This window comes from Stegodyphus dumicola, chromosome 3 (assembly GCF_044657685.1).
Source record: "Stegodyphus dumicola isolate Sdum_Otavi_A_Nest chromosome 3, ASM4465768v1".
NCBI lineage: Eukaryota > Metazoa > Arthropoda > Arachnida > Araneae > Eresidae > Stegodyphus > Stegodyphus dumicola.
Genome location: NC_140770.1, coordinates 464,824 through 486,732, shown reverse-complemented (window position 1 = coordinate 486,732; position 21,909 = coordinate 464,824).

Sequence of the window (21,909 nt, the reverse complement as noted above, 5' to 3'; positions counted from 1 at the left end):
AACTCTCCAAATTTGGTGGTCCTAGCTTCCATAGCTTTTTTATGGCGAATTTTTGAATGTTTAAAAAATAGCCCAAAAATCGAACGGAAATTCCCTACAGAAACTCCATTCGCGAATTTTAAAAATCCGAGATAGCCAAAATGTTGCTCTCAGTACATCAACTTAAAAAAAAAGTTTCTCTCTAGGCCCAATAGGACCCGATTTTCATAGGGTCAAAGTTCACGAATTTGACACATTTCGGCCGCGACAATTCCCTATTACCGTTGCACCGAATTTCAAACCGCTCACACAGTACTTCCCATTGAGACACATGAACAATCCCCCGCACGCGTTTTCTCGTAGCTCAATTTTTGACCCCGGCGCAAGCGACCGAAATTTCGATGGGGGACGTCCCAATGGTCACGGAAGTGGGCCAAACTTTGACCCCCATATCTCGGGCCCTAATTGTCCGATCGACATGAAATTTGAAACATGGCCTAACAGGGTTGCGGCCTTCCTCCCCATGCTCGCCAATCGCGGCTCACCATGGGGGGTCCGGGCCTTTTCGCCGTAGTGTTAAAACAAAAACTCGAAATATCTCAGAAACGGTTCGATAGAATGTCGCAAATTTTGGTGTGAAAGGGCTCCCTACATGTACCTACAAACCCTCCAAATTTGGTGGTCCTAGCTTCCATAGTTTTTTTATGGCGAATTTTTGAAGGTTTAAAAAATAGCCCAAAAATCGAACGGAAATTCCCTACAGAAACTCCATTCGGGAATTTTAAAAATCCGAGATAGCCAATATGTTGCTCTCGAAGAGTACATGAATTTAAAAAAAATGTTTCTCTCTAGGATCAATAGGACCCGACTTTCATAGGGTCAAAGTTCACGAATTTGACACATTTCGGCCGCGACAATTCCCTATAACCGTTGCACGGAATTTTAAACCGCTCACACAGTACTTCCCATTGAGACACATGAACAATCCCCCGCAAGCGTTTTCTCGTAGCTCAATTTTTGACCCCGGCGCAAGCGACCGAAATTTCGATGGGGAACGTCCCAATGGTCACGGAAATGGGCCAAATATTGACCCCCCATATCTCGTGCCCTAATTGTCCGATCGACTTGAAATTCGAAACATGGCCTAACAGGGTTTCGGCCTTCCTCCCCATGCTCGCCAAACGCGGCTCACCATGGGGGGTCCGGGCCTTTTCGCCGTAATGTTGAAACAAAAACTCGCGAATATCTCAGAAACGGTTCGATAGAATGTCGCAAAATTTGGTGTGAAAGGGCTCCCTACATTTACCTACAAACCCTCCAAATTTGGTGGTCCTAGCTTCCATAGTTTTTTTATGGCGAATTTTTGAATGTTTAAAAAATAGCCCAAAAATCGAACGGAAATTCCCTACAGAAACTCCATTCGCGAATTTTAAAAATCCGAGATAGCCAAAATGTTGCTCTCATTACATCAATTTAAAAAAAAGTTTCTCTCTAGGACCAATAGGACCCGACTTTCATAGTGTCAAAGTTCACGAATTTGACACATTTCGGCCGCGACAATTCCCTATAACCGTTGCACCGAATTTCAAACCGCTCACACAGTACTTCCCATTGAGACACACGAACAATCCCCTGCAAGCGTTTTCTCGTAGCTCAATTTTTGACCCCAGCGCAAGCGACCGAAATTTCGATGGGGGCCGTCCCAATGGTCACGGAAATGGGCCAAACTTTGACCCCCCATATCTCGGGCCCTAATATTCCGATCGAATTGAAATTTGAAACGTGGCCTAACAGGGTTTCGGCCTTCCTCCACATGCTCGCCAATCGCAGCTCACCATGGGGGGTCCGGGCCTTTTCGCCGTAATTTTAAAACAAAAACTCGCGAATATCTCCAAAACGGTTCGATAGAATGTCGCAAATTTTGGTGTGAAAGGGCTCCTTAGATTTACCTACAAACTCTCCAAATTTGGTGGACCCAGCTTCCATAGCTTTTTTATGGCGAATTTTTGAATGTTTAAAAAATAGCCCAAAAATCGAACGGAAATTCCCTACAGAAACTCCATTCGCGAATTTTAAAAATCCGAGATAGCCAAAATGTTGCTCTCAGTACATCAATTTAAAAAAAAAGTTTCTCTCTAGGCCCAATAGGACCCGATTTTCATAGGGTCAAAGTTCACGAATTTGACACATTTCGGCCGCGACAATTCCCTATAACCGTTGCACCGAATTTCAAACCGCTCACACAGTACTTCCCATTGAGACACATGAACAATCTCCCGCAAGCGTTTTCTCGTAGCTCAATTTTTGACCCCGGCGCAAGCGACCGAAATTTCGATGGGGGACGTCCCAATGGTCACGGAAATGGGCCAAATTTTGACCCCCATATCTCGGGCCCTAATTGTCTGATCGACATGAAATTTGAAACATAGCCTAGCAGGGTTTCGGCCTTCCTCCCCATGCTCGCCAATCGCGGCTCACCATGGGGGGTCCCGGCCTTTTCGCCGTAATGTTAAAACAAAAAGTCGCGAATATCTCAGAAACGGTTCGATAGAATGTCGCAAATTTTGGTGTGAAAGGGCTCCCTACATTTACCTACAAACCCTCCAAATTTGGTGGTCCTAGCTTCCATAGTTTTTTTATGGCGAATTTTTGAAGGTTTAAAAAATAGCCCAAAAATCGAACGGAAATTCCCTACAGAAACTCCAATCGCGAATTTTAAAAATCCGAGATAGCCAAAATGTTGCTCTCGAAGAGTACATCAATTTAAAAAAAATGTTTCTCTCTAGGATCAATAGGACCCGACTTTCATAGGGTCAAAGTTCACGAATTTGACACATTTCGGCCGCGACAATTCCCTTTAACCGTTTCACCGAATTTCAAACCGCTCACACAGTACTTCCCATTGAGACACATGAACAATCCCCCGCAAGCGTTTTCTCGTAGCTCAATTTTTGACCCCGGCGCAAGCGACCGAAATTTCGATGGGGGCCGTCCCAATGGTCACGGAAATGGGCCAAACTTTGACCCCCCATATCTCGGGCCCTAATTGTCCGATCGACTTGAAATTTGAAACGTGGCCTAACAGGGTTTCGGCCTTCCTCCCCATGCTCGCCAATCGTAGCTCACCATGGGGGGTCCGGGCCTTTTCGCCGTAAATTTAAAACAAAAACTCGCGAATATCTCCGAAACGGTTCGATAGAATGTCGCAAATTTTGGTGTGAAAGGGCTCCCTAGATTTACCTACAAACCCTCCAAATTTGGTGGTCCTAGCTTCCATAGTTTTTTTATGGCGAATTTTTGAAAGTTTAAAAAATAGCCCAAAAATCGAACGCAAATTCCCTACAGAAACTCCATTCGCGAATTTTAAAAATCCGAGATAGCCAAAATGTTGCTCTCAGTACATCAATTTAAAAAAAAGTTTCTCTCTAGGCCCAATAGGACCCGACTTTCATAGGGTGAAAGTTCACGAATTTGACACATTTCGGCCGCTACAATTCCCTATAACCGTTGCACGGAATTTCAAACCGCTCACACAGTACTTCCCATTGAGACACATGAACAATCCCCCGCAAGCGTTTTCTCGTAGCTCAATTTTTGACCCCGGCGCAAGCGACCGAAATTTCGATGGGGGACGTCCCAATGGTCACGGAAATGGGCCAAACTTTGACCCCCATATCTCGGGCCCTAATTGTCCGATCGACATGAAATTTGAAACATGGCCTAACAGGGTTGCGGCCTTCCTCCCCATGCTCGCCAATCGCGGCTCACCATGGGGGGTCCGGGGCTTTTCGCCGTAATGTTAAAACAAAAACTCGAAATATCTCAGAAACGGTTCGATAGAATGTCGCAAATTTTGGTGTGAAAGGGCTCCCTACATTTACCTACAAACCCTCCAAATTTGGTGGTCCTAGCTTCCATAGTTTTTTTATGGCGAATTTTTGAAGGTTTAAAAAATAGCCCAAAAATCGAACGGAAATTCCCTACAGAAACTCCATTCGGGAATTTTAAAAATCCGAGATAGCCAATATGTTGCTCTCGAAGAGTACATCAATTTAAAAAAAAATGTTTCTCTCTAGGATCAATAGGACCCGACTTTCATAGGGTCAAAATTCACGAATTTGACACATTTCGGCCGCGACAATTCCCTATAACCGTTCCACGGAATTTCAAACCGCTCACACAGTACTTCCCATTGAGACACATGAACAATCCCCCGCAAGCGTTTTCTCGTAGCTCAATTTTTGACCCCGGCGCAAGCGACCGAAATTTCGATGGGGAACGTCCCAATGGTCACGGAAATGGGCCAAAGTTTGACTCCCCATATCTCGGGCCCTAATTGTCCGATCGACTTGAAATTTGAAACGTGGCCTAACAGGGTTTCGGCTTTCCTCCCCATGCTCGCCAAACGCGGCTCACCATGGGGGGTCCGGGCCTTTTCGCCGTAATGTTGAAACAAAAACTCGCGAATATCTCCGAAACGGTTCGATAGAATGTCGCAAATTTTGGTGTGAAAGGGCTCCCTAGATTTACCTACAAACCCTCCAAATTTGGTGGTCCTAGCTTCCATAGTTTTTTTATGGCGAATTTTTGAAAGTTTAAAAAATAGCCCAAAAATCGAACGCAAATTCCCTACAGAAACTCCATTCGCGAATTTTAAAAATCCGAGATAGCCAAAATGTTGCTCTCAGTACATCAATTTAAAAAAAAAGTTTCTCTCTAGGCCCAATAGGACCCGACTTTCATAGGGTCAAAGTTCACGAATTTGACACATTTCGGCCGCTACAATTCCCTATAACCGTTGCACCGAATTTCAAACCGCTCACACAGTACTTCCCATTGAGACACATGAACAATCCCCAAGCGTTTTCTCGTAGCTCAATTTTTGACCCCGGCGCAAGCGACCGAAATATCGATGGGGGCCGTCCCAATGGTCTCGGAAATGGGCCAAACTTTGAACCCCATATCTCGGGCCCTAATTGTCCGATCGACTTGAAATTTGAAACGTGGCCTAACAGGGTTTCGGCCTTCCTCCCCATGCTCGCCAATCGCGGCTCACCATGGGGGGTCCGGGCCTTTTCGCCGTAATGTTAAAACAAAAACTCGCGAATATCTCCGAAACGGTTCGATAGAATGTCGCAAATTTTGGTGTGAAAGGGCTCCTTAGATTTACCTACAAACTCTTCAAATTTGGTAGTCCTAGCTTCCATAGCTTTTTTATGGCGAATTTTTGAATGTTTAAAAAATAGCCCAAAAATCGAACGGAAATTCCCTACAGAAACTCCATTCGCGAATTTTAAAAATCCCAGATAGCCAAAATGTTGCTCTCAGTACATCAATTTAAAAAAAAAGTTTCTCTCTAGGCCCAATAGGACCCGACTTTCATAGGGTCAAAGTTCACGAATTTGACACATTTCGGCCGCTACAATTCCCTATAACCGTTGCACCGAATTTCAAACCGCTCACACAGTGCTTCCCATTGAGACACATGAACAATCCCCCGCAAGCGTTTTCTCGTAGCTCAATTTTTGACCCCGGCGCAAGCGACCGAAATTTCGATGGGGGCGTCCCAATGGTCACGGAAATGGGCCAAACATTGACCCCCTATATCTCGGGCCCTAATTGTCCGATCGACTTGAAATTTGAAACGTGGCCTAACAGGGTTTCGGCTTTCCTCCCCATGCTCGCCAAACGCGGCTCACCATGGGGGGTCCGGGCCTTTTCGCCGTAATGTTGAAACAAAAACTCGCGAATATCTCCGAAACGGTTCGATAGAATGTCGCAAATTTTGGTGTGAAAGGGCTCCTTAGATTTACCTACAAACTCTTCAAATTTGGTAGTCCTAGCTTCCATAGCTTTTTTATGGCGAATTTTTGAATGTTTAAAAAATAGCCCAAAAATCGAACGGAAATTCCCTACAGAAACTCCATTCGCGAATTTTAAAAATCCCAGATAGCCAAAATGTTGCTCTCAGTACATCAATTTAAAAAAAAAGTTTCTCTCTAGGCCCAATAGGACCCGACTTTCATAGGGTCAAAGTTCACGAATTTGACACATTTCGGCCGCTACAATTCCCTATAACCGTTGCACCGAATTTCAAACCGCTCACACAGTGCTTCCCATTGAGACACATGAACAATCCCCCGCAAGCGTTTTCTCGTAGCTCAATTTTTGACCCCGGCGCAAGCGACCGAAATTTCGATGGGGGCGTCCCAATGGTCACGGAAATGGGCCAAACATTGACCCCCTATATCTCGGGCCCTAATTGTCCGATCGACTTGAAATTTGAAACGTGGCCTAACAGGGTTTCGGCTTTCCTCCCCATGCTCGCCAAACGCAGCTCACCATGGGGGGTCCGGGCCTTTTCGCCGTAATGTTGAAACAAAAACTCGCGAATATCTCCGAAACGGTTCGATAGAATTTCGCAAATTTTGGTGTGAAAGGGCTCCTTAGATTTACCTACAAACTCTTCAAATTTGGTAGTCCTAGCTTCCATAGCTTTTTTATGGCGAATTTTTGAATGTTTAAAAAATAGCCCAAAAATCGAACGGAAATTCCCTACAGAAACTCCATTCGCGAATTTTAAAAATCCCAGATAGCCAAAATGTTGCTCTCAGTACATCAATTTAAAAAAAAAGTTTCTCTCTAGGCCCAATAGGACCCGACTTTCATAGGGTCAAAGTTCACGAATTTGACACATTTCGGCCGCTACAATTCCCTATAACCGTTGCACCGAATTTCAAACCGCTCACACAGTACTTCCCATTGAGACACATGAACAATCCCCCGCAAGCGTTTTCTCGTAGCTCAATTTTTGACCCCGGCGCAAGCGACCGAAATTTCGATGGGGGACGTCCCAATGGTCACGGAAATGGGCCAAACTTTGACCCCCCATATCTCGGGCCCTAATTGTCCGATCGACTTGAAATTTGAAACATGGCCTAACAGGGTTTCGGCCTTCCTCCCCATGCTCGCCAACCGCGGCTCACCATGGGGGTCCGGGTCTATTCGCCGTAATGTTAAAACAAAAACTCGCGAATATCTCAGAAACGGTTCGACAGAATGTCGCAAATTTTGGTGTGAAAGGGCTCCCTAGATTTACCTACAAACCTTCCAAATTTGGTGGTCCTAGCTTCCATAGTTTTTTTATGGCGAATTTTTGAATGTTTAAAAAATAGCCCAAATATCGAACGGAAATTCCCTACAGAAACTCCATTCGCGAATTTTAAAATCCCAGATAGCCAAAATGTTGCTCTCAGTACATCAATTTAAAAAAAAAGTTTCTCTCTAGGCCCAATAGGACCCGACTTTCATAGGGTCAAAGTTCACGAATTTGACACATTTCGGCCGCTACAATTCCCTATAACCGTTGCACCGAATTTCAAACCGCTCACACAGTACTTCCCATTGAGACACACGAACAATCCCCTGCAAGCGTTTTCTCGTAGCTCAATTTTTGACCCCAGCGCAAGCGACCGAAATTTCGATGGGGGACGTCCCAATGGTCACGGAAATGGGCCAAACTTTGACCCCCCATATCTCGGGCCCTAATTGTCCGATCGACTTGAAATTTGAAACGTGGCCTAACAGGGTTTCGGCCTTCCTCCCCATGCTCGCCAATCGCGTCTCACCATGGGGGGTCCGGGCCTTTTCGCCGTAATTTTAAAACAAAAACTCGCGAATATCTCCGAAACGGTTCGATAGAATGTCGCAAATTTTGGTGTCAAAGGGCTCCTTAGATTTACCTACAAACTGTCCAAATTTGGTGGTCCTAGCTTCCATAGCTTTTTCATGGCGAATTTTTGAAGGTTTAAAAAATAGCCCAAAAATCGAACGCAAATTCCCTACAGAAACTCCATTCGCGAATTTTAAAAATCCGAGATAGCCAAAATGTTGCTCTCAGTACATCAATTTAAAAAAAAGTTTCTCTCTAGGCCCAATAGGACCCGACTTTCATAGGGTCAAAGTTCACGAATTTGACAAATTTGGCCGCGACAATTCCCTATAACCGTTGCACCGAATTTCAAACCGCTCACACAGTACTTCCCATTGAGACACATGAACAATCCCCCGCAAGCGTTTTCTCGTAGCTTAATTTTTGACCCCGGCGCAAGCGACCGAAATTTCGATGGGGGACGTCCCAATGGTCACGGAAATGGGCCAAACTTTGACCCCCATATCTCGGGCCCTAATTGTCCGATCGACTTGAAATTTGAAACATAGCCTAACAGGGTTTCGGCCTTCCTCCCCATGCTCGCCAATCGCGGCTCACCATGGGGGGTCCGGGGCTTTTCGCCGTAATGTTAAAACAAAAACTCGCGAATATCTCAGAAACGCTTCAAACGAATGTCGCAAATTTTGGTGTGAAAGGGTTCCCTACATTTACCTACAAACCCTCCAAATTTGGTGGTCCTAGCTTCCATAGTTTTTTTTATGGCGAATTTTTGAATGTTTAAAAAATAGCCCAAAAATCGAACGGAAATTCCCTACAGAAACTCCATTCGCGAATTTTAAAAATCCGAGATAGCCAAAATGTTGCTCTCGATAAGTACATCAATTTAAAAAAAAAGTTTCTCTCTAGGCCCAGTAGGACCCGACTTTCATAGGGTCAAATTTCACGAATTTGACACATTTCGGCCGCGACAATTCCCTATAACCGTTGCACCGAATTTCAAACCGCTCACACAGTACTTCCCTTTGAGACACATGAACAATCCCCCGCAAGCGTTTTCTCGTAGCTCAATTTTTGACCACGGCGCAAGCGACCGAAATTTCGATGGGGGTCGTTCCAATGGTCACGGAAATGGGCCAAACTTTGACCCGCATATCTCGTGCCCTAATTGTCCGATCGACTTGAATTTCGAAACATGGCCTAACAGGCTTTCGGCCTTCCTCCCCATGCTCGCCAATCGCGGCTCACCATGGGGGGTCCGGGCCTTTTCGCCGTAATGTTAAAACAAAAACTCGCGAATATCTCAGAAACGGTTCGATAGAATGTCGCAAATTTTGGTGTGAAAGGGCTCCCTACATTTACCTACAAACCCTCCAAATTTGGAGGTCCTAGCTTCCATAGTTTTTTTATGGCGAATTTTTGAAGGTTTAAAAAATAGCCCAAAAATCGAACGCAAATTCCCTACAGAAACTCCATTCGCGAATTTTAAAAATCCGAGATAGCCAAAATGTTGCTCTCGAAGAGTACATCAATTTAAAAAAAATGTTTCTCTCTAGGATCAATAGGACCCGACTTTCATAGGGTCAAAGTTCACGAATTTGACACATTTCGGCCGCGACAATTCCCTATAACCGTTGCACCGAATTTCAAACCGCTCACCCAGTACTTCCCATTGAGACACATGAACAATCCCCCGCAAGCGTTTTCTCGTAGCTTAATTTTAGACCCCGGCGCAAGCGACCGAAATTTCGATGGGGGCCGTCCCAATGGTCACGGAAATGGGCCAAACATTGACCCCCCGTATCTCGGGCCCTAATTGTCCGATCGACTTGAAATTTGAAACGTGGCCTAACAGGGTTTCGGCTTTCCTCCCCATGCTCGCCAAACGCGGCTCGCCATGGGGGGTCCGGGCCTTTTCGCCGTAATGTTGAAACAAAAACTCGCGAATATCTCCGAAACGGTTCGATAGAATGTCGCAAATTTTGGTGTCAAAGGGCTCCTTAGATTTACCTACAAACTCTCCAAATTTGGTGGTCCTAGCTTCCATAGCTTTTTTATGGCGAATTTTTGAAGGTGTAAAAAATAGCCCAAAAATCAAACGCAAATTCCCTACAGAAACTCCTTTCGCGAATTTTAAAAATCCGAGATAACCAAAATGTTGCTCTCACTACATCAATTTAAAAAAAAGTTTCTCTCTAGGCCCAATAGGACCCGACTTTCATAGGGTCAAAGTTCACGAATTTGACACATTTCGGCCGCGACAATTCCCTATAACCGTTGCACCGAATTTCAAACCGCTCACACAGTACTTCCCATTGAGACACATGAACAATCCCCCGCAAGCGTTTTCTCGTAGCTTAATTTTTGTCCCCGGCGCAAGCGACCGAAATTTCGATGGGGGACGTCCCAATGGTCACGGAAATGGGCCAAACTTTGACCCCCATATCTCGGGCCCTAATTGTCCGATCGACTTGAAATTTGAAACATGGCCTAACAGGGTTTCGGCCTTCCTCCCCATGCTCGCCAATCGCGGCTCACCATGGGGGGTCCGGGGCTTTTCGCCGTAATGTTAAAACAAAAACTCGCGAATATCTCAGAAACGCTTTGTTAGAATGTCGCAAATTTTGGTGTGAAAGGGCTCCCTACACTTACCTACAAACCCTCCAAATTTGGTGGTCCTAGCTTCCATAGTTTTTTTATGGCGAATTTTTGAATGTTTAAAAAATAGCCCAAAAATCGAACGGAAATTCCCTACAGAAACTCCATTCGCGAATTTTAAAAATCCGAGTTAGCCAAAATGTTGCTCTCGATAAGTACATCAATTTAAAAAAAAAGTTTCTCTCTAGGCCCAGTAGGACCCGACTTTCATAGGGTCAAATTTCACGAATTTGACACATTTCGGCCGCGACAATTCCCTATAACCGTTGCACCGAATTTCAAACCGCTCACACAGTACTTCCCTTTGAGACACATGAACAATCCCCCGCAAGCGTTTTCTCGTAGCTCAATTTTTGACCACGGCGCAAGCGACCGAAATTTCGATGGGGGTCGTTCCAATGGTCACGGAAATGGGCCAAACTTTGACCCGCATATCTCGTGCCCTAATTGTCCGATCGACTTGAATTTCGAAACATGGCCTAACAGGCTTTCGGCCTTCCTCCCCATGCTCGCCAATCGCGGCTCACCATGGGGGGGTCCGGGCCTTTTCGCCGTAATGTTAAAACAAAAACTCGCGAATATCTCAGAAACGGTTCGATAGAATGTCGCAAATTTTGGTGTGAAAGGGCTCCCTACATTTACCTACAAACCCTCCAAATTTGGAGGTCCTAGCTTCCATAGTTTTTTTATGGCGAATTTTTGAAGGTTTAAAAAATAGCCCAAAAATCGAACGCAAATTCCCTACAGAAACTCCATTCGCGAATTTTAAAAATCCGAGATAGCCAAAATGTTGCTCTCGAAGAGTACATCAATTTAAAAAAAATGTTTCTCTCTAGGATCAATAGGACCCGACTTTCATAGGGTCAAAGTTCACGAATTTGACACATTTCGGCCGCGACAATTCCCTATAACCGTTGCACCGAATTTCAAACCGCTCACCCAGTACTTCCCATTGAGACACATGAACAATCCCCCGCAAGCGTTTTCTCGTAGCTTAATTTTAGACCCCGGCGCAAGCGACCGAAATTTCGATGGGGGCCGTCCCAATGGTCACGGAAATGGGCCAAACATTGACCCCCCGTATCTCGGGCCCTAATTCTCCGATCGACTTGAAATTTGAAACGTGGCCTAACAGGGTTTCGGCTTTCCTCCCCATGCTCGCCAAACGCGGCTCGCCATGGGGGGTCCGGGCCTTTTCGCCGTAATGTTGAAACAAAAACTCGCGAATATCTCCGAAACGGTTCGATAGAATGTCGCAAATTTTGGTGTGAGAGGGCTCCCTAGATTTACCTACAAACCCTCCAAATTTGGAGGTCCTAGCTTCCATAGTTTTTTTATGGCGAATTTTTGAATGTTTAAAAAATAGCCCAAAAATCGAACGGAAATTCCCTACAGAAACTCCATTCGCGAATTTTAAAAATCCGAGATAGCCAAAATGTTGCTCTCGAAGAGTACATCAATTTGAAAAAAAAGTTTCTCTCTAGGATCAATAGGACCCGACTTTCATAGGGTCAAAGTTCACGAATTTGACACATTTCGGCCGCGACAATTCCCTATAACCGTTGCACCGAATTTCAAACCGCTCACCCAGTACTTCCCATTGAGACACATGAACAGTCCCCCGCAAGCGTTTTCTCGTAGCTTAATTTTAGACCCAGGCGCAAGCGACCGAAATTTCGATGGGGGCCGTCCCAATGGTCACGGAAATGGGCCAAACTTTGACCCCCATATCTCGGGCCCTAATTGTCCGATCGACTTGAAATTTGAAACATGGCCTAACAGGGTTTCGACCTTCCTCCCCATGCTCGCCAACCGCGGCTCACCATGGGGGTCCGGGTCTATTCGCCGTAATGTTAAAACAAAAACTCGCGAATATCTCAGAAACGGTTCGACAGAATGTCGCAAATTTTGGTGTGAAAGGGCTCCCTAGATTTACCTACAAACCTTCCAAATTTGGTGGTCCTAGCTTCCATAGTTTTTTTATGGCGAATTTTTGAATGTTTAAAAAATAGCCCAAATATCGAACGGAAATTCCCTACAGAAACTCCATTCGCGAATTTTAAAAATCCCAGATAGCCAAAATGTTGCTCTCAGTACATCAATTTAAAAAAAAAGTTTCTCTCTAGGCCCAATAGGACCCGACTTTCATAGGGTCAAAGTTCACGAATTTGACACATTTCGGCCGCTACAATTCCCTATAACCGTTGCACCGAATTTCAAACCGCTCACACAGTACTTCCCATTGAGACACACGAACAATCCCCTGCAAGCGTTTTCTCGTAGCTCAATTTTTGACCCCAGCGCAAGCGACCGAAATTTCGATGGGGGACGTCCCAATGGTCACGGAAATGGGCCAAACTTTGACCCCCCATATCTCGGGCCCTAATTGTCCGATCGACTTGAAATTTGAAACGTGGCCTAACAGGGTTTCGGCCTTCCTCCCCATGCTCGCCAATCGCGGCTCACCATGGGGGGTCCGGGCCTTTTCGCCGTAATTTTAAAACAAAAACTCGCGAATATCTCCGAAACGGTTCGATAGAATGTCGCAAATTTTGGTGTCAAAGGGCTCCTTAGATTTACCTACAAACTGTCCAAATTTGGTGGTCCTAGCTTCCATAGCTTTTTTATGGCGAATTTTTGAAGGTTTAAAAAATAGCCCAAAAATCGAACGCAAATTCCCTACAGAAACTCCATTCGCGAATTTTAAAAATCCGAGATAGCCAAAATGTTGCTCTCAGTACATCAATTTAAAAAAAAGTTTCTCTCTAGGCCCAATAGGACCCGACTTTCATAGGGTCAAAGTTCACGAATTTGACACATTTCGGCCGCGACAATTCCCTATAACCGTTGCACCGAATTTCAAACCGCTCACACAGTACTTCCCATTGAGACACATGAACAATCCCCCGCAAGCGTTTTCTCGTAGCTTAATTTTTGAACCCGGCGCAAGCGACCGAAATTTCGATGGGGGACGTCCCAATGGTCACGGAAATGGGCCAAACTTTGACCCCCATATCTCGGGCCCTAATTGTCCGATCGACTTGAAATTTGAAACATAGCCTAACAGGGTTTCGGCCTTCCTCCCCATGCTCGCCAATCGCGGCTCACCATGGGGGGTCCGGGGCTTTTCGCCGTAATGTTAAAACAAAAACTCGCGAATATCTCAGAAACGCTTCAAACGAATGTCGCAAATTTTGGTGTGAAAGGGCTCCCTACATTTACCTACAAACCCTACAAATTTGGTGGTCCTAGCTTCCATAGTTTTTTTTATGGCGAATTTTTGAATGTTTAAAAAATAGCCCAAAAATCGAACGGAAATTCCCTACAGAAACTCCATTCGCGAATTTTAAAAATCCGAGATAGCCAAAATGTTGCTCTCGATAAGTACATCAATTTAAAAAAAAAGTTTCTCTCTAGGCCCAGTAGGACCCGACTTTCATAGGGTCAAATTTCACGAATTTGACACATTTCGGCCGCGACAATTCCCTATAACCGTTGCACCGAATTTCAAACCGCTCACACAGTACTTCCCTTTGAGACACATGAACAATCCCCCGCAAGCGTTTTCTCGTAGCTCAATTTTTGACCACGGCGCAAGCGACCGAAATTTCGATGGGGGTCGTTCCAATGGTCACGGAAATGGGCCAAACTTTGACCCGCATATCTCGTGCCCTAATTGTCCGATCGACTTGAATTTCGAAACATGGCCTAACAGGCTTTCGGCCTTCCTCCCCATGCTCGCCAATCGCGGCTCACCATGGGGGGTCCGGGCCTTTTCGCCGTAATGTTAAAACAAAAACTCGCGAATATCTCAGAAACGGTTCGATAGAATGTCGCAAATTTTGGTGTGAAAGGGCTCCCTACATTTACCTACAAACCCTCCAAATTTGGAGGTCCTAGCTTCCATAGTTTTTTTATGGCGAATTTTTGAAGGTTTAAAAAATAGCCCAAAAATCGAACGCAAATTCCCTACAGAAACTCCATTCGCGAATTTTAAAAATCCGAGATAGCCAAAATGTTGCTCTCGAAGAGTACATCAATTTAAAAAAAATGTTTCTCTCTAGGATCAATAGGACCCGACTTTCATAGGGTCAAAGTTCACGAATTTGACACATTTCGGCCGCGACAATTCCCTATAACCGTTGCACCGAATTTCAAACCGCTCACCCAGTACTTCCCATTGAGACACATGAACAATCCCCCGCAAGCGTTTTCTCGTAGCTTAATTTTAGACCCCGGCGCAAGCGACCGAAATTTCGATGGGGGCCGTCCCAATGGTCACGGAAATGGGCCAAACATTGACCCCCCGTATCTCGGGCCCTAATTGTCCGATCGACTTGAAATTTGAAACGTGGCCTAACAGGGTTTCGGCTTTCCTCCCCATGCTCGCCAAACGCGGCTCGCCATGGGGGGTCCGGGCCTTTTCGCCGTAATGTTGAAACAAAAACTCGCGAATATCTCCGAAACGGTTCGATAGAATGTCGCAAATTTTGGTGTGAAAGGGCTCCCTAGATTTACCTACAAACTCTCCAAATTTGGAGGTCCTAGCTTCCATAGTTTTTTTATGGCGAATTTTTGAAGGTGTAAAAAATAGCCCAAAAATCAAACGCAAATTCCCTACAGAAACTCCATTCGCGAATTTTAAAAATCCGAGTTAGCCAAAATGTTGCTCTCGATAAGTACATCAATTTAAAAAAAAAGTTTCTCTCTAGGCCCAGTAGGACCCGACTTTCATAGGGTCAAATTTCACGAATTTGACACATTTCGGCCGCGACAATTCCCTATAACCGTTGCACCGAATTTCAAACCGCTCACACAGTACTTCCCTTTGAGACACATGAACAATCCCCCGCAAGCGTTTTCTCGTAGCTCAATTTTTGACCACGGCGCAAGCGACCGAAATTTCGATGGGGGTCGTTCCAATGGTCACGGAAATGGGCCAAACTTTGACCCGCATATCTCGTGCCCTAATTGTCCGATCGACTTGAATTTCGAAACATGGCCTAACAGGCTTTCGGCCTTCCTCCCCATGCTCGCCAATCGCGGCTCACCATGGGGGGGTCCGGGCCTTTTCGCCGTAATGTTAAAACAAAAACTCGCGAATATCTCAGAAACGGTTCGATAGAATGTCGCAAATTTTGGTGTGAAAGGGCTCCCTACATTTACCTACAAACCCTCCAAATTTGGAGGTCCTAGCTTCCATAGTTTTTTTATGGCGAATTTTTGAAGGTTTAAAAAATAGCCCAAAAATCGAACGCAAATTCCCTACAGAAACTCCATTCGCGAATTTTAAAAATCCGAGATAGCCAAAATGTTGCTCTCGAAGAGTACATCAATTTAAAAAAAATGTTTCTCTCTAGGATCAATAGGACCCGACTTTCATAGGGTCAAAGTTCACGAATTTGACACATTTCGGCCGCGACAATTCCCTATAACCGTTGCACCGAATTTCAAACCGCTCACCCAGTACTTCCCATTGAGACACATGAACAATCCCCCGCAAGCGTTTTCTCGTAGCTTAATTTTAGACCCCGGCGCGAGCGACCGAAATTTCGATGGGGGCCGTCCCAATGGTCACGGAAATGGGCCAAACATTGACCCCCCGTATCTCGGGCCCTAATTCTCCGATCGACTTGAAATTTGAAACGTGGCCTAACAGGGTTTCGGCTTTCCTCCCCATGCTCGCCAAACGCGGCTCGCCATGGGGGGTCCGGGCCTTTTCGCCGTAATGTTGAAACAAAAACTCGCGAATATCTCCGAAACGGTTCGATAGAATGTCGCAAATTTTGGTGTGAGAGGGCTCCCTAGATTTACCTACAAACCCTCCAAATTTGGAGGTCCTAGCTTCCATAGTTTTTTTATGGCGAATTTTTGAATGTTTAAAAAATAGCCCAAAAATCGAACGGAAATTCCCTACAGAAACTCCATTCGCGAATTTTAAAAATCCGAGATAGCCAAAATGTTGCTCTCGAAGAGTACATCAATTTGAAAAAAAGTTTCTCTCTAGGATCAATAGGACCCGACTTTCATAGGGTCAAAGTTCACGAATTTGACACATTTCGGCCGCGACAATTCCCTATAACCGTTGCACCGAATTTCAAACCGCTCACCCAGTACTTCCCATTGAGACACATGAACAGTCCCCCGCAAGCGTTTTCTCGTAGCTTAATTTTAGACCCAGGCGCAAGCGACCGAAATTTCGATGGGGGCCGTCCCAATGGTCACGGAAATGGGCCAAACTTTGACCCCCCATATCTCGGGCCCTAATTGTCCGATCGACTTGAAATTTGAAACGTGGCCTAACAGGGTTTCGGCCTTCCTCCCCATGCTCGCCAATCGCGGCTCACTATGGGGGGTCCGGGCCTTTTCGCCGTAATGTTAAAACAAAAACCCGCGAATATCTCAGAAACGGTTCGATAGAATGTCGCAAATTTTGGTGTGAAAGGGCTCCCTAGATTTACCTACAAACCCTCCAAATTTGGTGGTCCTAGCTTCCATAGTTTTTTTATGGCGAATTTTTGAAGGTTTAAAAAATAGCCCAAAAATCGAACGGAAATTCCCTACAGAAACTCCATTCGCGAATTTTAAAAATCCGAGATAGCCAAAATGTTGCTCTCGAAGAGTACATCAATTTGAAAAAAAAGTTTCTCTCTAGGATCAATAGGACCCGACTTTCATAGGGTCAAAGTTCACGAATTTGACACATTTCGGCCGCGACAATTCCCTATAACCGTTGCACCGAATTTCAAACCGCTCACCCAGTACTTCCCATTGAGACACATGAAAAGTCCTCCGCAAGCGTTTTCTCGTAGCTTAATTTTAGACCCCGGCGCAAGCGACCGAAATTTCGATGGGGGCCGTCCCAATGGTCACGGAAATGGGCCAAACTTTGACCCCCCATATCTCGGGCCCTAATTGTCCGATCGACTTGAAATTTGAAACGTGGCCTAACAGGGTTTCGGCTTTCCTCCCCATGCTCGCCAAACGCGGCTCACCATGGGGGGTCCGGGCCTTTTCGCCGTAATGTTGAAACAAAAACTCGCGAATATCTCCGAAACGGTTCGATAGAATGTCGCAAATTTTGGTGTGAAAGGGCTCCCTAGATTTACCTACAAACCCTCCAAATTTGGTGGTCCTAGCTTCCATAGTTTTTTTATGGCGAATTTTTGAAAGTTTAAAAAATAGCCCAAAAATCGAACGCAAATTCCCTACAGAAACTCCATTCGCGAATTTTAAAAACCCGAGATAGCCAAAATGTTGCTCTCAGTACATCAATTTAAAAAAAAGTTTCTCTCTAGGCCCAATAGGACCCGACTTTCATAGGGTGAAAGTTCACGAATTTGACACATTTCGGCCGCTACAATTCCCTATAACCGTTGCACGGAATTTCAAACCGCTCACACAGTACTTCCCATTGAGACACATGAACAATCCCCCGCAAGCGTTTTCTCGTAGCTCAATTTTTGACCCCGGCGCAAGCGACCGAAATTTCGATGGGGAACGTCCCAATGGTCACGGAAATGGTCCAAACTTTGACCCCCCATATCTCGGGCCCTAATTGTCCGATCGACTTGAAATTTGAAACGTGGCCTAACAGGGTTTTAGCCTTCCTCCTCATGCTCGCCAATCGCGGCTCACCATGGGGGGTTCGGGCCTTTTCGCCGTAATGTTAAAACAAGAACTCGCGAATATCTCCGAAACGGTTCGATAGAATGTCGCAAATTTTGGTGTGAAACGGCTCCTCAGATTTACCTACAAACCCTCCAAATTTGGTGGTCCTAGCTTCCATAGCTTTTTATGGGGAATTTTTGAAGGTTTAAAAAATAGCCCAAAAATCGAACGGAAATTCCCTACAGAAACTCCATTCGCGAATTTTAAAAATCCGAGATAGCCAAAATGTTGCTCTCATTACATCAATTTAAAAAAGTTTCTCTCTAGGCCCAATAGGACCCGACTTTCATAGGGTCAAAGTTAACGAATTTGACACATTTCGGCCGCGACAATTCCCTATAACCGTTGCACCGAATTTCAAACCGCTCACCCAGTACTTCCCATTGAGACACATGAACAATCCCCCGCAAGCGTTTTCTCGTAGCTTAATTTTAGACCCCGGGTAAGCGACCGAAATTTCGATGGGGGCCGTCCCAATGGTCACGGAAATGGGCCAAACATTGACCCCCTATATCTCGGGCCCTAATTGTCCGATCCACTTGAAATTTGAAACGTGGCCTAACAGGGTTTCGGCTTTCCTCCCCATGCTCGCCAAACGCGGCTCACCATGGGGGGTCCGGGCCTTTTCGCCGTAATGTTGAAACAAAAACTCGCGAATATCTCCGAAACGGTTCGATAGAATGTCGCAAATTTTGGTGTGAAAGGGCTCCCTACATTTACCTACAAGCCCTCCAAATTTGGTGGTCCTAGCTTCCATAGTTTTTTTATGGCGAATTTTTGAAGGTTTAAAAAATAGCCCAAAAATCGAACGGAAATTCCCTACAGAAACTCCATACGCGAATTTTAAAAATCCGAGATAGCCAAAATGTTGCTCTCAGTACATCAATTTAAAAAAAAAAGTTTCTCTCTAGGCCCAATAGGACCCGACTTTCATAGGATCAAAGTTCACGAATTTGACACATTTCGGCCGCGACGATTCCCTATAACCGTTGCACCGAATTTCAAACCGCTCACACAGTACTTCCCATTGAGACACATGAACAATCCCCCGCAAGCGTTTTCTCGTAGCTCAATTTTTGACCACGGCGCAAGCGACCGAAATTTCGATGGGGGACGTCCCAATGGTCACGGAAATGGGCCAAACTTTGACCCCCATATCTCGGGCCCTGATTGTCCGATCGACTTGAAATTTGAAACATGGCCTAACAGGGTTTCGGCCTTCCTCCCCATGCTCGCCAATCGCGGCTCACCATGGGGGTCCGGGTCTATTCGCCGTAATGTTAAAACAAAAACTCGCGAATATCTCAGAAACGGTTCGACAGAATGTCGCAAATTTTGGTGTGAAAGGGCTCCTTAGATTTTCCTACAAACTCTCCAAATTTGGTGGTCCTAGCTTCCATAGCTTTTTTATGGCGAATTTTTGAAGGTGTAAAAAATAGCCCAAAAATCGAACGCAAATTCCCTACAGAAACTCCATTCGCGAATTTTAAAAATCCGAGATAGCCAAAATGTTGCTCTCAGTACATCAATTTAAAAAAAAGTTTCTCTCTAGGCCCAATAGGACCCGACTTTCATAGGGTCAAATTTCACGAATTTGACACATTTCGGCCGCGACAATTCCCTATAACCGTTGCACCGAATTTCAAACCGCTCACACAGTACTTCCCTTTGAGACACATGAACAATCCCCCGCAAGCGTTTTCTCGTAGCTCAATTTTTGACCACGGCGCAAGCGACCGAAATTTCGATGGGGGTCGTTCCAATGGTCACGGAAATGGGCCAAACTTTGACCCGCATATCTCGTGCCCTAATTGTCCGATCGACTTGAATTTCGAAACATGGCCTAACAGGCTTTCGGCCTTCCTCCCCATGCTCGCCAATCGCGGCTCACCATGGGGGGTCCGGGCCTTTTCGCCGTAATGTTAAAACAAAAACTCGCGAATATCTCAGAAACGGTTCGATAGAATGTCGCAAATTTTGGTGTGAAAGGGCTCCCTACATTTACCTACAAACCCTCCAAATTTGGAGGTCCTAGCTTCCATAGTTTTTTTATGGCGAATTTTTGAAGGTTTAAAAAATAGCCCAAAAATCGAACGCAAATTCCCTACAGAAACTCCATTCGCGAATTTTAAAAATCCGAGATAGCCAAAATGTTGCTCTCGAAGAGTACATCAATTTAAAAAAAATGTTTCTCTCTAGGATCAATAGGACCCGACTTTCATAGGGTCAAAGTTCACGAATTTGACACATTTCGGCCGCGACAATTCCCTATAACCGTTGCACCGAATTTCAAACCGCTCACCCAGTACTTCCCATTGAGACACATGAACAATCCCCCGCAAGCGTTTTCTCGTAGCTTAATTTTAGACCCCGGCGCAAGCGACCGAAATTTCGATGGGGGCCGTCCCAATGGTCACGGAAATGGGCCAAACATTGACCCCCCGTATCTCGGGCCCTAATTGTCCGATCGACTTGAAATTTGAAACGTGGCCTAACAGGGTTTCGGCTTTCCTCCCCATGCTCGCCAAACGCGGCTCGCCATGGGGGGTCCGGGCCTTTTCGCCGTAATGTTGAAACAAAAACTCGCGAATATCTCCGAAACGGTTCGATAGAATGTCGCAAATTTTGGTGTGAAAGGGCTCCCTAGATTTACCTACAAACCCTCCAAATTTGGAGGTCCTAGCTTCCATAGTTTTTTTATGGCGAATTTTTGAAGGTTTAAAAAATAGCCCAAAAATCGAACGGAAATTCCCTACAGAAACTCCATTCGCGAATTTTAAAAATCCGAGATAGCCAAAATGTTGCTCTCGAAGAGTACATCAATTTGAAAAAAAAGTTTCTCTCTAGGATCAATAGGACCCGACTTTCATAGGGTCAAAGTTCACGAATTTGACACATTTCGGCCGCGACAATTCCCTATAACCGTTGCACCGAATTTCAAACCGCTCACCCAGTACTTCCCATTGAGACACATGAACAGTCCCCCGCAAGCGTTTTCTCGTAGCTTAATTTTAGACCCCGGCGCAAGCGACCGAAATTTCGATGGGGGTCGTTCCAATGGTCACGGAAATGGGCCAAACTTTGACCCGCATATCTCGTGCCCTAATTGTCCGATCGACTTGAATTTCGAAACATGGCCTAACAGGCTTTCGGCCTTCCTCCCCATGCTCGCCAATCGCGGCTCCCCATGGGGGGTCCGGGCCTTTTCGCCGTAATGTTAAAACAAAAACTCGCGAATATCTCAGAAACGGTTCGATAGAATGTCGCAAATTTTGGTGTGAAAGGGCTCCCTACATTTACCTACAAACCCTCCAAATTTGGAGGTCCTAGCTTCCATAGTTTTTTTATGGCGAATTTTTGAAGGTTTAAAAAATAGCCCAAAAATCGAACGCAAATTCCCTACAGAAACTCCATTCGCGAATTTTAAAAATCCGAGATAGCCAAAATGTTGCTCTCGAAGAGTACATCAATTTAAAAAAAATGTTTCTCTCTAGGATCAATAGGACCCGACTTTCATAGGGTCAAAGTTCACGAATTTGACACATTTCGGCCGCGACAATTCCCTATAACCGTTGCACCGAATTTCAAACCGCTCACCCAGTACTTCCCATTGAGACACATGAACAATCCCCCGCAAGCGTTTTCTCGTAGCTTAATTTTAGACCCCGGCGCAAGCGACCGAAATTTCGATGGGGGCCGTCCCAATGGTCACGGAAATGGGCCAAACATTGACCCCCCGTATCTCGGGCCCTAATTGTCCGATCGACTTGAAATTTGAAACGTGGCCTAACAGGGTTTCGGCTTTCCTCCCCATGCTCGCCAAACGCGGCTCGCCATGGGGGGTCCGGGCCTTTTCGCCGTAATGTTGAAACAAAAACTCGCGAATATCTCCGAAACGGTTCGATAGAATGTCGCAAATTTTGGTGTGAAAG